This window comes from Accipiter gentilis, chromosome 22, assembly GCF_929443795.1.
Source record: "Accipiter gentilis chromosome 22, bAccGen1.1, whole genome shotgun sequence".
NCBI lineage: Eukaryota > Metazoa > Chordata > Aves > Accipitriformes > Accipitridae > Astur > Astur gentilis.
The window spans coordinates 16,130,210-16,144,448 of record NC_064901.1 but is presented as its reverse complement, the minus strand read 5'-3'; the positions used below and the strand labels follow the sequence as shown (position 1 = coordinate 16,144,448).

Below are 14,239 nucleotides of genomic sequence, written 5' to 3'. Positions count from 1 at the left end.
TGCTCTTCTGCACCCAATTTTTTTCCTATTAAAAGAAGAGGAAGACTGTGACACCAAAGCTAACCACCTTGGAGAGATCCCTACACCCTTGAAAGACAGGAGTCCTTCTTCCAAACCAGGCAAAAGAGAGGGCCTAACCTCCCTCTGTGCTTCTGCCCAGCCTTGATGAACCTATGTGAGTAGCCTAACCCCAGAGCTACAGGCTATGCCAGGCAGGGCAGATTTCCTTCTCTCCCTCTCTCATTTCTTTTGACCAGAAATTCTGTCTGGACCAGGGAAACTTTTCCCATGGAGTTCCCACAAAAAGCTTCCGTTTTAATGAACAAGCATTCATCAGAAAGTGAGGAAAAGGTCTTTTACTGAAGGACTCCTGACCAACCCCATTGTTAATGCTGCAACAGGGACCTGACTTCAAAATACCATTTCAAAAAAATCAAACACATGCCTCTCCCCAATTTTTTGTTCAACTCCAAGCTTTCCCCTCCATGAGGAACTAGTGCAGCACAGAACGAAAGGCAGCAGCATGGATATCTAGTGCCAAGTTCCTACTGACATCCTGTGCCAACCCAAAAGTGAGGACTAAGAGTCTTTGTGCCTCACACTTCCTCTCAGTGAGAGAAAGTGTCTGCCTGTCTCCCAGGGCAGCTTAATTCAAACAGGGTTAATTTCTCCTTTTTATTTCGCCTGTCTTTACGCTGCTCTGGCAAAGAAAAGGAGCCTTGATCTGGATATTTTATTGTAGCATGTACACCAGCTTAAAGGTGCTCTAACCTGAACAGGACCCAGGAGAACAGGTGACTCATCCCAGTACGGAGCTTACAAAAGCTGTGGGCATAAAGAACGGCCTCATTCCACAGAGAAAGTTGAGCAAGCATCAGCAGCCCAAATGAAAGTATCAGCAGCCCAAATCTGCATCCCTTGCACCTCAGGGGGTAAGAAGAATTGGAAAAGCCTTGGGTTTGGACATGTACAAGGGCTGGTAGGACTAGCAAAGCAATGCAGTGAATAGGCACTAGCTGCCTGTCCCCCCAGCAGGGCTGGGGGTGAAGGGAGAGGAACAACCCCTTCTGTGTTTACTAGGAGCACAATAACAGCTGAGCAAATACGGCTCACGGGGATAGCATAAATCTCTCCGCGCCTCCGTTAGACATCAGCACTGCTACACACTCCACCCTCTTCTGCCTGGGACTGTGGCCCTTCCAGGGTATTCTGGCTAATGTAAAGGTAAGGAATAAAACAAACCTTACAGGTGCTCCCAGACTGTACCAGTTGAGCAGTCCTTGCTTTACCTTGGTACTCACTCAATTTCATTTCTCAAGGCATAGGCTACAGAGGAAGCAGAGCTTACTACACATTCCAGTGCTGAACAAGCACAATGCAGAGGTTTAACAGGTGGCTTATGAGGCTCATTAAACTTCAGCTATCTGGGAACACGTCCTTCCTCTACCATTTTCCTTCTGCTCAAAGCAATAAAGCTGCACTGCACTCCTGCCAGTGTTACATGATGAGAAGCCTATTCAGTACCTACCCTCTAGCTTGAAATAAGGAGGAATGGCCGAAGGAAACACTGTCCCAGGGATTAGAGTGAACTTGCTGAGGGACTTTTTGATGCACAACTTGTGCTCGCTTTGCAGAACCTGTGGGCATTGGGTGCTGCCCAGCTAGGAAAGGAGTTCGCTCCACCAGGTTTCCAAACTACACAGGAATAAAGCTCCCCACCTGAGCATCTTGAAACCTGCCACTTGAAAGCTACCTCTCCCTGCAATTCTAACTGAACTGTCTTTCAGGCAGGGCTTGGACTCTTTCTACCAGCCCAACTCCTAAGCAGTCAGTCACATAGTCCTAGCCCTCCTAGAGTTGTAGCCAGACTAGCTGAAGGATGGCAGAAAGAGAACAATACCTTTTTTATGGCTACAGTACATCATCCTGGCAAAAGAGTGCAAATATTTGCATGTTCATACATAATGCATTAAACGGAGCTCCAATTAAATTCTGGTTCATTAGAGTAAAAGTTGTGTCATTCTCATAAGCGAACGAGGGAAGTGTAGACTACATACAATTACTACAAGATAGTTGCCTAACACTGCAGGTTAAGAAAAACACGGTCCAAGAGGAAAAGTCCCAAAAGTTCTCTGTGAAACACTTCTTCAGTATTGAAAGTGATCATAAGACTTACCTTGTATCAAATTAAATGACCAGTTTGGCTAATGGAACATAGCACCAAATTTACAGACTGAAATTCAGGAAAGAATTCCAAGTCATCTTTATAAATGGTTTTAAACCAGCGTGATCACAACTTAACAAGTATAAACCGTAACAACCAGCAAGGAGAAACCCAGTGCATGGAGAGGAAATTACTGGCGAGCCAGCAAGACTTGGAAAAAAATGGTCAGGAGCTTCGATAGACCACAAAAAAAGTCTGTAACTTCATGACATTGAAAACAACAACAAAAAAAATGAAAACAGGTAAGTCTAGCTGTGGGATGTTGTGACAGGGGCCTCACATAAGAAACAGGCACTAAGGACTGGTGAGCCTTTAAATCAGCCCTGTGTCCAGCTCTGGGCACTGCACTTTGAGGAAGAGGTGGACCATTTGGCAAGAGTGCAGGAGAGAGCAAAGGGAACAGGCAGAGGTCTAGGAAACTTGATCTATGAGAAAAGGCTGAAAGAATTCCATTTGTTTAGTCTAGGGATGACATTCAGTCTTCTGAAACATAAAAGCTGTTATATAAAAAAAGATGGTCATAGATCATTTTTTTTCTTCCCCATGGGTAGTTCAAGTAACAGTCATCTTAGTTGGAGAAAGGAGATTTAGGTTTGATATAAAAAAGCTCTGGTGATTAACCGTTCACTCAATGGAAGAGACAAAGGGATCCCTGTCGCTGCATTAGGAACAGGTTACACACGACAGAGCTGCTGTTAACTCGATGTGGCCCTGAGTTAAAACGGGGAGGAAAAAACACTGTGGGACCTCTTCAGGTCTTTTCCGCTCTCCTCACACAGACTGAGAAGCTCCAGGAGATCCTAGATGACTGAGGCAACCTCTTTACAAATACAGCCTAAAATCTTGGAGATATTTGATTTAAGTTTCCAGATTTGGTGGTCTGATCTTCCTAATGCACCTGGTTTCCATACTCTGTATGACAGCTGTCGCTGGGCAGTTCCTTCACAACAACAACAACAGTTTCTGCAGTCTGAGCAGAGAAAGTTTGCCACCAAAATGCAGCCCTCTTCAGTTCTTTACATCAGGACAGTTCCTCATCAGTAGAGAAGCTTTCAACCTTAGACACTACCCTTGTGACTTTGAGAGGAAGCTACCCAGAGCCCGCATTTTTTCTTCCCTAACTCCCCTTTTCCATTTCACATAGTTTCTAAGTGCTGTTAGGTTGTGGCGTAACTAGCTTTGAGATAAGCCACCTGCCTTTGAACACATTCGTTCATTTTCCCTATACTCCTTTCTCACTGCATTTTCCACACTGAGGAATGCTATTCAATAAAATGAGAAGCCATAGGTGTTTCCACTGGAGCCTTAACATTATTGGGAAACTATTTGCACTTCCACACCTGTTTTTAATAGTGCTTGGAACAACTAGCACAGCAATTGTTGGAGAACTTGCCTACCTCTGCTGGCTGGAGTATACGAGCACACTATTTTTACAGTATTATAAGTGTGTAACTATAGGACACCAAAGAGAAAGCTTTTGAAAACTGGCACAGGCAAATAAAAAGCATTTCAGACTGGTCTTCCTAACTACAGTAATATACTTTTTTTATGCTGCTGCTAGTGAGTAAAAGGGGAGGGAAGAGAGACAGGTTTATAGTGTGATGAGTCTTTTCATGTAATGACAAATCAGCCTTTTCCCTACAGTATTGAGCACTTTACAAGGAGGCAGAGGGAATTGCCTCTGACAGGAGTACTAGCACTCACTCTTGGACATTCAGCTTGACCCAGCTGTCTCTGGGCAAAATGTTCAGGCTTTGGAAGTTCAACAGTGTAACGTGGGGTTCAGACATCAGCCACAGGACAAAGAAACTGCTCCCACTTCAGCAGTATCATAGATGGAGGTAGCCCTCTTCCATGCTCTGGCTTGAAAGACAAGGGAAGGACTACAGAGTGATACTATAGCTGAGGTTAGAGTTCTTTCCAGCAGGACTTCTCTGAATTGCAGCCTTACACAGGCAACAGTCCCTCCAGCTGTGGGAGCCCATGCATTCTGGGGGTCCCAGCTCCAGAGAGCAGCTGCAGCTTTGTGCTATTGGAGCCTGTTCAATGAGCCTAAGATGAGGTGGGAGACTGATGACACCATCAGGATCACAGACTTCCCTGCATTAGAACTAGTGAAACCAGAGAAATGCCATTCCATTCACCCAGACTCAGGGTAGCCACTTTAACACATCTTCTTCCCTCACGTGTTCCAGGAGATTGAATGTTGCCTTGCTTTTTAAACATCTCTTTGTTTGGCTCTGAAGGTGGGTTCTCCACCCAGCCTTCTTTCCTGACTCTTCAGAGACAATCCTTGGGACCTTCTACCAAGAGGTCTTTCCAGCAACTTGCACACCATTTCAACAGCCTGAAAAGCATGCAGTTTATCCACCCTTGAACTGCACCAAAAAATGTACTAATTGGTTCCCATTGACCACTTTCTTATTTTGGTGGTCTGGCAAAATGCAAAAATGAGATGACCACGAAGAGAAAGGGAACATGCGGATGGCAGCTTTTACTCATGTCCTCTCCTCCCCCCGCCCCGAAACATACACAGTACTGTTACAACACAGCTCACAAGTATGTTGACATCAGTTTGAAAGTAAAAAGAACACTGTCGACGTACAAGGAGGTTGTAGCAAGGAGGGTGTTGGTCTTTCTTCCCAAGTAACAAGTGATAGCAAGAGGAAATGGCCTCAAGTTGCACCAGGGGAGGTTTAGATTGGATATTAGGAAAAATTTCTTCACCAAAAGGGTTGTCAAGCATTGGAACAGGCTGCCCAGGGAAGTGGTGAAGTCACCAACCCTGGAGGTATTTAAAAGATGTGTAGACATGGCGCTTAGGGACATGGTTTAGTGGTGGACTTGGCAGTGCTAGGTTAATGGTTGGACTTGATCTTAAAGCTCTTCTCCAACCTAAGTGATTCTACAGTTCTATGACATTTTCCTCAAATGTCCCATGCTGCTGCTCCACAAGGCCTACTGATAGTCCTGCAGGGCCTCATACATTTCCCTTACCTACTCACTCCACCTCCAAGATCCACCAAAGCAGAGAACCTCTTCACCCTAAACCTGGCACCAGAAGAAGAAAGCCTTCATGGGAGGGGTAGGGTTTTCTAGCAGTTCTGAATGCAGCTCTGCTCCATCACAGCCTTGTGCTCTACTAGGCAATATCCATGGCTTCCTTGGACAATGCTGGGGGCAGCAGACACTTGTAGGGATACATTGACCTGTGTACCACTGAACCCTTTTTTCTTCAGTTGTCTCCTCGCAAATCACTTCCAAGCCCCACCAGGGCTTTTGGTTTCAGGAGAAGCCTAGGTCTAATAATTTTCCAAAGGGAATCTAGGAGCGCAGGTCAAGCCGTTACTTTGAAACGGGTCCTCCTTATCTGTGGCACCTTAGAAATACTATGATCTTTCTTGTGAAGTTGACAGGAACATTTCAAGAGAGGCAGGAAGGCGAGTCAATATGTGTAGTCTATCTGCAGGCATCAGCATATGTTCAAATGCATGTATGAAGTGCAGATCCACATACAAGCCTGTACCAAACACTGCTATTACGTACTGCACGGAGCACATTGCTGCTAAGGAATTACTTCAGCAAATCAATGAAACCCATCCAATATGAACCAGCTTCTGCTACAAAGCAAAACAAACTCCATAAAGTTGACCTCTCCATTCTCTGTTTGTCCCTGTATGTCCAGGTAATGTCAGGTGCTAGAGCTTATTTTCTTTCCTCTCCCCTCCAAATTCTCAGTGGTTTTAAATGCATGGTTGGGTTTTTTCCCTTTTACCCCAGCTTCTTATATCTTTGCCCCTCTCGTACTGCTCCCTGTCCACTTGCCTTGACTGGCAGCTGTAGAGTAGCAGTTATGACTCCATGTCTAGAGTAATTTGTTTTCTTTCTTTGGGGGATAGGGAGGGGGAAGTGACTGAATTCTTTGGGAATGATTTATCACACAGCGCTCAGGGGGAGCTTCATTTATTTGCCTAGCTGCATATGGTTTAACACCTACGGTTGCATGCCGATTATTATACAATGTTATTTTTCCCACTTGTATACTTTGCACCTTTTCATAGAGCAGATTAACTGGTCCCCAATGGCATGTTATTTATAACTTTGTTTGCTGGCTGTCTGGGAAGGGTCCTGATCCTAGATTCTTCCATTCTCACTGCTTCTGCTCTCCCCTACATACTCCCTTCTTCACCACACCTGTCACACTGAGACCGTGGGAGAATCACACTTGGGCATCACGTATATTGTACCTTCTCAGAACTTCCAGAAGGGAGGAAGAGACAGAGGCCTCCCAAGCAGCAGTCAAGACAGGAAGGGGTGGTGGAACCACAGATGGAGCCAGAGGGAAAGGAGGGATAGAAAGTAAGGGAGAAACATCATATTTTGGCTTGCAAGGAAGCAGGACCTCAGCAGAGAAGAGCATAGAGATTTGCTGTGAAAATGTAATCGAATTAGTAAGTTTTCATATCATACTTAAAAAGAGCTTCTCCTGAGATTGCTTCTTTTGATATCAAGCCAGAACCTAAATTAAAATGGATTCAAAACCAAATCAAAACAAACCCTCACAAAAAAAGGGGTGGGAGGACTAGTACAAAGGTCTGGAGATAAATAGTTCTGGCAGGTGGGACAGTCAAGTGACATGTTTTAGCCCAATAGTTTCGACAGGTCAGAGGAGCACTGTGTTGGGAGGCACTGACTCAAGATGCGGGACAAGAGCCAAGGGGGGGGACACACTAACAGAAGATAGTAGAAAAGGCAAAAGCTTTCTGACTCATTGGTTCCCTCCCATGAACTCTTGGTCTTGACATCATAACACTTCTTTTTTCCTCTTCAGCTACGGGGAAGTTCAAAAGCCACTACTCCCAGGTGTTATGCTCAGAGGAGATGGAAGCACCAAAATGTTCACCAAGGAGGACTGCAGTCAGCATTAGGATGTCATTCCCAGGCACGAAAATTCTTCAATTCCAATGCCACTGTAGCATCTTATTCAGATGTCACTAAAGCACAATTGTGCCTGGCTACCTCCCCTTCTCAAACTTTCCTGCTAAAGTGAGATCAACTTTTGCTTCCACCCATCTCCTCCACTTGGTGTCCTGACTAAACTAACCAGCCACAGATTTTGGGGAAGAACCTACAATCCTGTAATAGACATTTGGACAGTAACATTAACACAACTGGCATTGGGAGACAACCAGTCAGTTTGGAACTAACACATGTCGTGGTTTAACCCCAGCCAGCAACTAAGCACCACACAGCTGCTCACTTACTCCCTGCACACACACACACACCCCCCGCCCCCGCGGGATGGGGGGGGGAGACAATCAGAAGGAAAAAGGTAAAACTTGTGGGTTGAGATAAGAGCAGTTTAATAGAACAGAAAGGAAGAAACTAATAATGATAATAATAACAATAATAAAATGACAATAATAATACTAGGAATAGGACTGGAATATACAAAACAAGTGTTGCACAATGCAATTGCTCACCACTCGCTAACCGATGCCCAATTAGTTCCTGAGCAGTGATCCACGCCCCCCAGGCCAACTCCCCCCAGTTTATAGACTGGGCATGACATCCCATGGTATGGAATACCCCTTTGGCCAGTTTGGGTCAGCTGCCCTGGATGTGTCCCCTCCCAACTTCTTATGCCCCTCCAGCCTTCTTGCTGGCTGGGCATGAGAAGCTGAAAAATCCCTGACTTAGCATAAACTCTACTTAGCAACATCTGAAAACATCAGTGTGTTGTCAACACTCTCCTCATACTGAATCCAAACCATAACACCATACCAGCTACTAGAAAGAAAATTAATTCTATCCCAGCCGAAACCAGGACACAACTAGTTTAGTAGTAGCAGAAAGTAGGAGAAAAGTAGCAGGAGATGCAGAAGCCCATGGTCTCACATGTCTTTAAATAATGAGGTGGGGAGTGCTGTGCACCATGAGTAGAAGAAGATGGCTAAGGAATAAGGCTGAGAAGATGGGATAAAAGACAGGTGAGAAACTGTCCCTATTCAAAACAGTGCTTTGCTTTTCAAGAGCCTCATCTGAATTTACCTGCAACTCCCTGGTCTCTACCGTGTTCCACATTTCCAAGGCACAAGGAAATTTGCTCCAACTCCAAATAACTATACATTCAACACAAATGGGTGCGCTGTCTCCCCACTCTGAAAAATAACATAGGGGTTCAAGCTCCTTGTGGTTACTCCTCACTGCTATAAAGGAAAATCCCAATAACAAATCAAACTTTTGTCTAACCTTGGCTATTTTTGGTTTATCCCACCAAAACTGCCATATTCCTTTTTAAGGGCAAATCAGCAGGCCCTCCCTGTTATATGTCAGTTGGTCTCACCTGACAATCTGACTCAGGAGGAACTACATTGATTCTCAATACAGGTGGCTTAAAAGCAGACTCCTTGTTTACATATGGGATCCTATAAGGACTCCATATGGCTAAGGCAACATACCATGAGCACATTTCCCCTAGGAGCAATCACTATCCCTGATCCTTAAGAAAGGCGTGCAGCAAAATGGTATTACTTCCTACATAAGTTCTAGAAAGAGGGAGCTATTTTGGGGTGCCATGTGGATTGTCTTGCCTTTTTTTTCCTACAAGCGGGAAAAAACTTAAGGAACACAGACAAACCACAGAACCCAGGTCCTGATAGCACACTTGATATAATCACATCCTACCTCACTGTGCAGATCTCTGGAGACAAACTCCACCCAAGAGTACACAGACTCCTTTTGGGGTGGATGGTGGGGTGTGCTTCTGCTTCTTGCAAAAGCATATATGGATACGCAGCTTTCAACCTGTTTCTCCCTTTCAGAAGCCCTAAAGTTTGGGATCCAAGTGAATTCAATTAACAAAAAGAAATGTGAATGCCACCATTCTTGTTTTCAAAGCTCATTTACAGTTATAGTCTGTCCACTAAGAGCTCCTGACAACAGAAAGCTCTATCACTGGAAAGCTGTCACATGAGATGCCTGCATGATGCTTGGGTGCCAGAGCTGAACAGAATAGGCCACATGGAGTTGGCCCCCATTCAACAAGCAAGATTTTGAAATAAACAGCTATGGGGTTTTTCTTTCTTTTTTTTCTTTTCTTTTCTTTCTTTTTTTTTTTTTAAACTAGGCACACACAAACCTGTCTTCAGCTGCTAACCTTAATATATTACTCATTCTTCCTTTCAAATAACGTCATGTTCAAAACTTCACTGACTGCAGAACGTTTACTTGAGATTGCTACTGCTGGTTTCTCTAGAGCTGTTTATTTTTCCATGCATGAGCTCATTACATCACTCTGTGGTTTTCTTAAAGGTTGTCAGGGTAAGCTGGATACAGGCTGGAATCTCTTGCTAACTAAACCCAAATCACTAAGTAGCACAAATGGATTTGGAGATAACCCAACTCTCGAAATGAGGAACAACCATAGATTCTTCAGTGGAGATGAGGTGCTCCCAAGCAGGCAGATATTAGACGTATTTTCTTGGAAGAGAGATATGTTATCAAGTGTTTTCCTAGATTAAGAACTGTAAAAGAATAATCATTTGGACTGTTGCAGGCTGGAATAGGTTGCAGGGAGGAGGTAGGAAAATAAGAGGCTGAAACAGTAAAAGCAGAATGAAAACACAGTTCCCACCCATGCTGATTAGAGAATGGCCATTGCAAAGGTCCCATCTGTATCGCCTCCTGCTCTGGCAGTATTAAAAATCAATGACACATCACAGAGGGCAGTGCGAAATAACAGGCTTAGTTTGGGGTATCCATGTGTGCACACACAGATGTGCATGTTTGGGGAACATGAAAATCAATTCAAAACAAACATCAAAAAATGTTTTTGTTACCTTGCCACAGCAAACAAAATATTGTATTGATCTAGATCTTTCGCTTGCCCCAAAAAGAAAAACTGACTTTTGGGCTTTTAGGATTCATAAGGGCAGAAGACTTAATTCGTAAGTGTAGAAAAACTGTAACTTTTCTACTACTCAACAGTCCAGACGTTAGAGCATATTTTGGTTCCTGCCTCTGGCCAAGAAGATTTGAACCTGCATCTCACCCTACTGAGAAAGAGATCTAGTCATCATTTCATTCTTTAAGGCAAGCTGGTGTAACAGCACTAGCAATCCCTCCTAGCAATGCTGGTTTACTTAGCATAGAAAAATTCACTGGCAAAACGCCTGGAGACATACAGATTCTCAGTCAAGTGCTCTAATCACCAGGATAGAGTAATTCTGTTTTTACTGATCCCTATCTTGATTAGTATTTACACATGCCAAGCAACACTTAAATGGTCAAAAGAAAGGACTGTTTCAGGAGAACCTCTTCTGTTTGTCAACACTAAATGGAAGGTGGAACACTTGGATTTGAGATACAGGCTGCGTATGGAACACAGGATGTCACCACCTCTGCAATGCTCAGCTACGTGGTGGTTGGTTCACTCTGAAGCCTAATATTGACTAAAGACAATGACACCAAGTTAGAGTCTATTTGTCTCCACATAGCAATTCTTAAATTCTCCTCATGGCTGATGTAGTGATGGTGCTAGCTTTCCAAGATGTCCAGTGTCAGTGCTGATTAGAGAGCAGCACCCGTCCTCTGACAGTAGTATCTACTGGACTTCTCTGCACTGCAAAGGACAGGGCTAATATAATGACCCCAGGGAGGAGAGAGATCAGGGTTAAGTGTTTCAGTACACAAACTCCAAAGAATAGGGCAGGCTTTCAAGAACTCAAGACTAATGAAAAAGAACAGCAATAAAAGAAGAGTTAGGCTGGATATTACAAAAAGAAAAATCCTAAGATTGAGTTCAGACAGCAGAGCAGTTTCCTGTGGGAAGTGAAATCTTTATTGCCTAAGGCATTTATGCTACACTAGAAAATGCTACTCTTCATACAGTACGAACATTCACTAGCCCTAAGGCAGTAGATTAGATGACCTACTAGGTCTTTTCTCACCTCTAATTTCAGTGATCCCATTAAATTGCTGCAAGAGGATACCAGGCTGTATCTGCTTCAAGACAATAAGTGCAGGCTCAGAAAGACAATATAGCTGACTGAATACCAAAACCAAAAATTCCAATCTTGCACCAGTACAACTTAACCCTTTAAAAATAACTGAAAAAAATCAGAAATGTGCTAACCATTAATATTTCAAGCTGACAAGGGCCAAAAGCAATTAAAAACATCCCCTAATTTTGCATGCCCATCTCATGACAGCTGTTTCATTATCTTCAGCCAAGACAGACTTGAAGACATTTGAAGAGCTTGATTCTAAATTATAATTTTCCTCACCAGCTCTTTGTTGTTCAATCCCACCTATCCTACTGTATTGGGTTTGTGCGGCAGGGTTTTGGTAGCACGGGAGCAGCTACAGGGCCGGCTCCTGTGAGAAGCTGCTGGAAGTTTCCCCAGCTCCAAGTTGGACCCGTCTCTGGCCAAGGCTGAGCCCATCAGCAAAGGTGGTAGTGCCTCTGCAATAACGTATTTAAGAGGGGAAACCTGCAGCGGAGAGAGGAGTGGGTGAATATGAGAATGTGAGAGAAACCCCTGTGCAGACAGCAAGGTCAGCGAGGAGGAGGAGGGTGAGGGGCTGTCCCTGCAGGCCGTGGTGAGGCGGCAGGCTGTCCCCCCAGCCCACGGAGGGGAGCGGGGGAGCAGAGGCCCACCTGCAGGCTGTGGAAGGGCCCCACGATGGTGGATGACCCCGAAGATGGCCGTGACTCCATGGGAAAGCCCACTCTGGAGCAGCCTGTGACTGAAGGACTGCAGGCCGCAGAAAGGACCCACGCTGGAGCAGTTCGTGAAGAGCTGCAGCCCGTGGGAAGGACCCACATTGGAGAAGTTTGTGCAGAACTGTCTCCCATGGGAAGGACCCCACGGTGGAGCAGGGGAAGAGTGAGGAGTCCTGCCCCTGAGGAGGAAGGAGCGGCAGAGACAGCGTGTGACGAACTGACCCCAACCCCCATTCCCCGTCCCCCTGCGCTGCTGGGGGGAGAAGGTAGAGAAAATGGGGAGTGGGGTTGAGCTGGGAATGAGGTGGGGCAGGGGAGGTGGTTTTACCTCTCATTATCCTGTTTTGATTTGATTGGTAACAAATTAAATTGATTTTGTTTTTTACCCAGTTTAAGTCTGGTTTTCGCTTGTGACCATAACTGGCGGGTGACCCCTCCCTGTCCTCATCTCAACCCATGAGCCTTTTGTTATATTTTCTCCTCCCCATCCCACTGAGGGGAGGAGTGAGCAAGAGGCCATGTGATGCTTTGCTGCTGGCTGGGCTTAAACCACACCACCTACATTGCCTCTTAACATATATGACAAGGGATGAAAGGAAGGAAAGGTACTAAACAAGGGGGTTAGGCTTCCCTGGCTGAAAGAAACAGGCCAAAGTAGCCCACACCTAATATCAGCTAAACCATAGCACTATTTTGATGAGGCAGCATTTCTTGGTATCAATAATTTGGTGTATGAAATGGAGATGGCTGTGTATTTGTATGGCCTAATGTGGAAATTTGGGGCTAAAAATTGGCAACCCAGTCTCTTAATGAGGTCCTATAACAAATGAGTGTCAGGGCAATCAGTAAGGCTGAGTGAGATGAACCACACATCTCTCTTTAGCTTGCTGTAGAAACCACCTCTTACAGAACTCTTTAATTTTCCAGATGATAATTTATTTTTGATTTGTAGCATGCACCCACAATAATCATTTGAATAACAGAAATTACATGAGAACCAATTGAAAAAAAAGTGGACAAAACTAAACTCACAGAAGGAACTCTTCCATGAGCAAAATTCTGGTTTACATCAGGCAGCTTCCTGACTAAACACTTGAACAAATAGATTGCCTTTAGAACATGAAAGCCAGCCTACTTTAGCTCTGTTGGACCAAGAAAGGGTGGGAGACAGACTCTCAAGTAAAAAATGCTCCTGCTCCCAAGTCCCTTTATAGCCTCCTAGAAACCAGATTTAGGAACTCTTATTTCCATTGCAGCTACCAGGTTTGCTGCATTGGAAGGAAAGTTGGTCTCCAACATAGGTAAGGCCCATTACACAGGATTTTAATATTATACCGTCACCTTCAATTGCACTGTGAGCTGCTGGGACAACCAGAGGCTCACAAAACACAAGCTGCATTTGCTCTCCCATGAAAGACATATCCTTAAACAAGTATGCTGATACTCCTACATCATCTGAAGCTTCTGGATGATTCCCACTAGCAGTTCTTACACAGACCCCCCTGCTACAAAAACAGTCAGGTGAGGCACAGGAGACTGTTGCTAAAACTGAGGTCTGGGCAATGATGGATGTCCTCCTGCTAAGAGCTCCTCTCCACCCTTCAGCAAGAGAATCTCACCTAACCTAGCACTGATTTCACCCTGTAGTTGGAAAGTGGCACAGGAAAGTTAAGGGAACTGCTGAGTGCCATGACTGCTTTCTGGCTAATCCAGAAATACCAGGGGAGGAGGTACTTCAAGCTATCACAATTTATCTGTTCTGGGGACTGGAGTTATTCCCAACAGCTGTTCTAGGCACATATTGTTTCATAAAATATATGCAATAGTAGCAGCTCCTATTTAAACCTTACAGTAAACCCATGCCTTTTTAAGGCAATTTTCTTCTTTTGATATTCCCTTTACATTTTTCCTTTCTCCCACTTCAGTTAAAATATATCAGATAGAAACCATTCTTACCGAGAATCCCTAACTTTCCTCTTCAGATTCTTCCAGCTTCTTGTAATTTCAGTGACTCCACACAGTTTCACCTTCATCTCCAATCTCAAGTTTTACATCCTAACTTCACATCTTCCTGCTCCTCCTTTTCCTACTCACATTCATGATCTTTTCTTTGCTGTTTTTTATGCTTGGGTCTTCCCTCATCCACTATTACCACAAAATTAATCTCAACATTTACTTAGGCCCAGACATAAATAACCTACTTTCAGTTGTGAAATAATCTAATCATTTCTCTATCAAAAAACATCCACTGCAGAGAAGAATCTTGAAGTTGCTAGAAAAGAAGCCCC

The 14,239-nt window shown here is 44.4% G+C and overlaps 1 protein-coding gene across 4 annotated transcripts in view; it reads right to left on the bottom strand.

Moving 5' to 3' along the window:
- The window catches only part of SMOC1 (SPARC related modular calcium binding 1), a 138,615-nt gene that overhangs the window by 33,759 nt on the left and 90,617 nt on the right, over nucleotides 1-14,239 (bottom strand). The gene's annotated exons all lie outside the window — the stretch shown is intronic.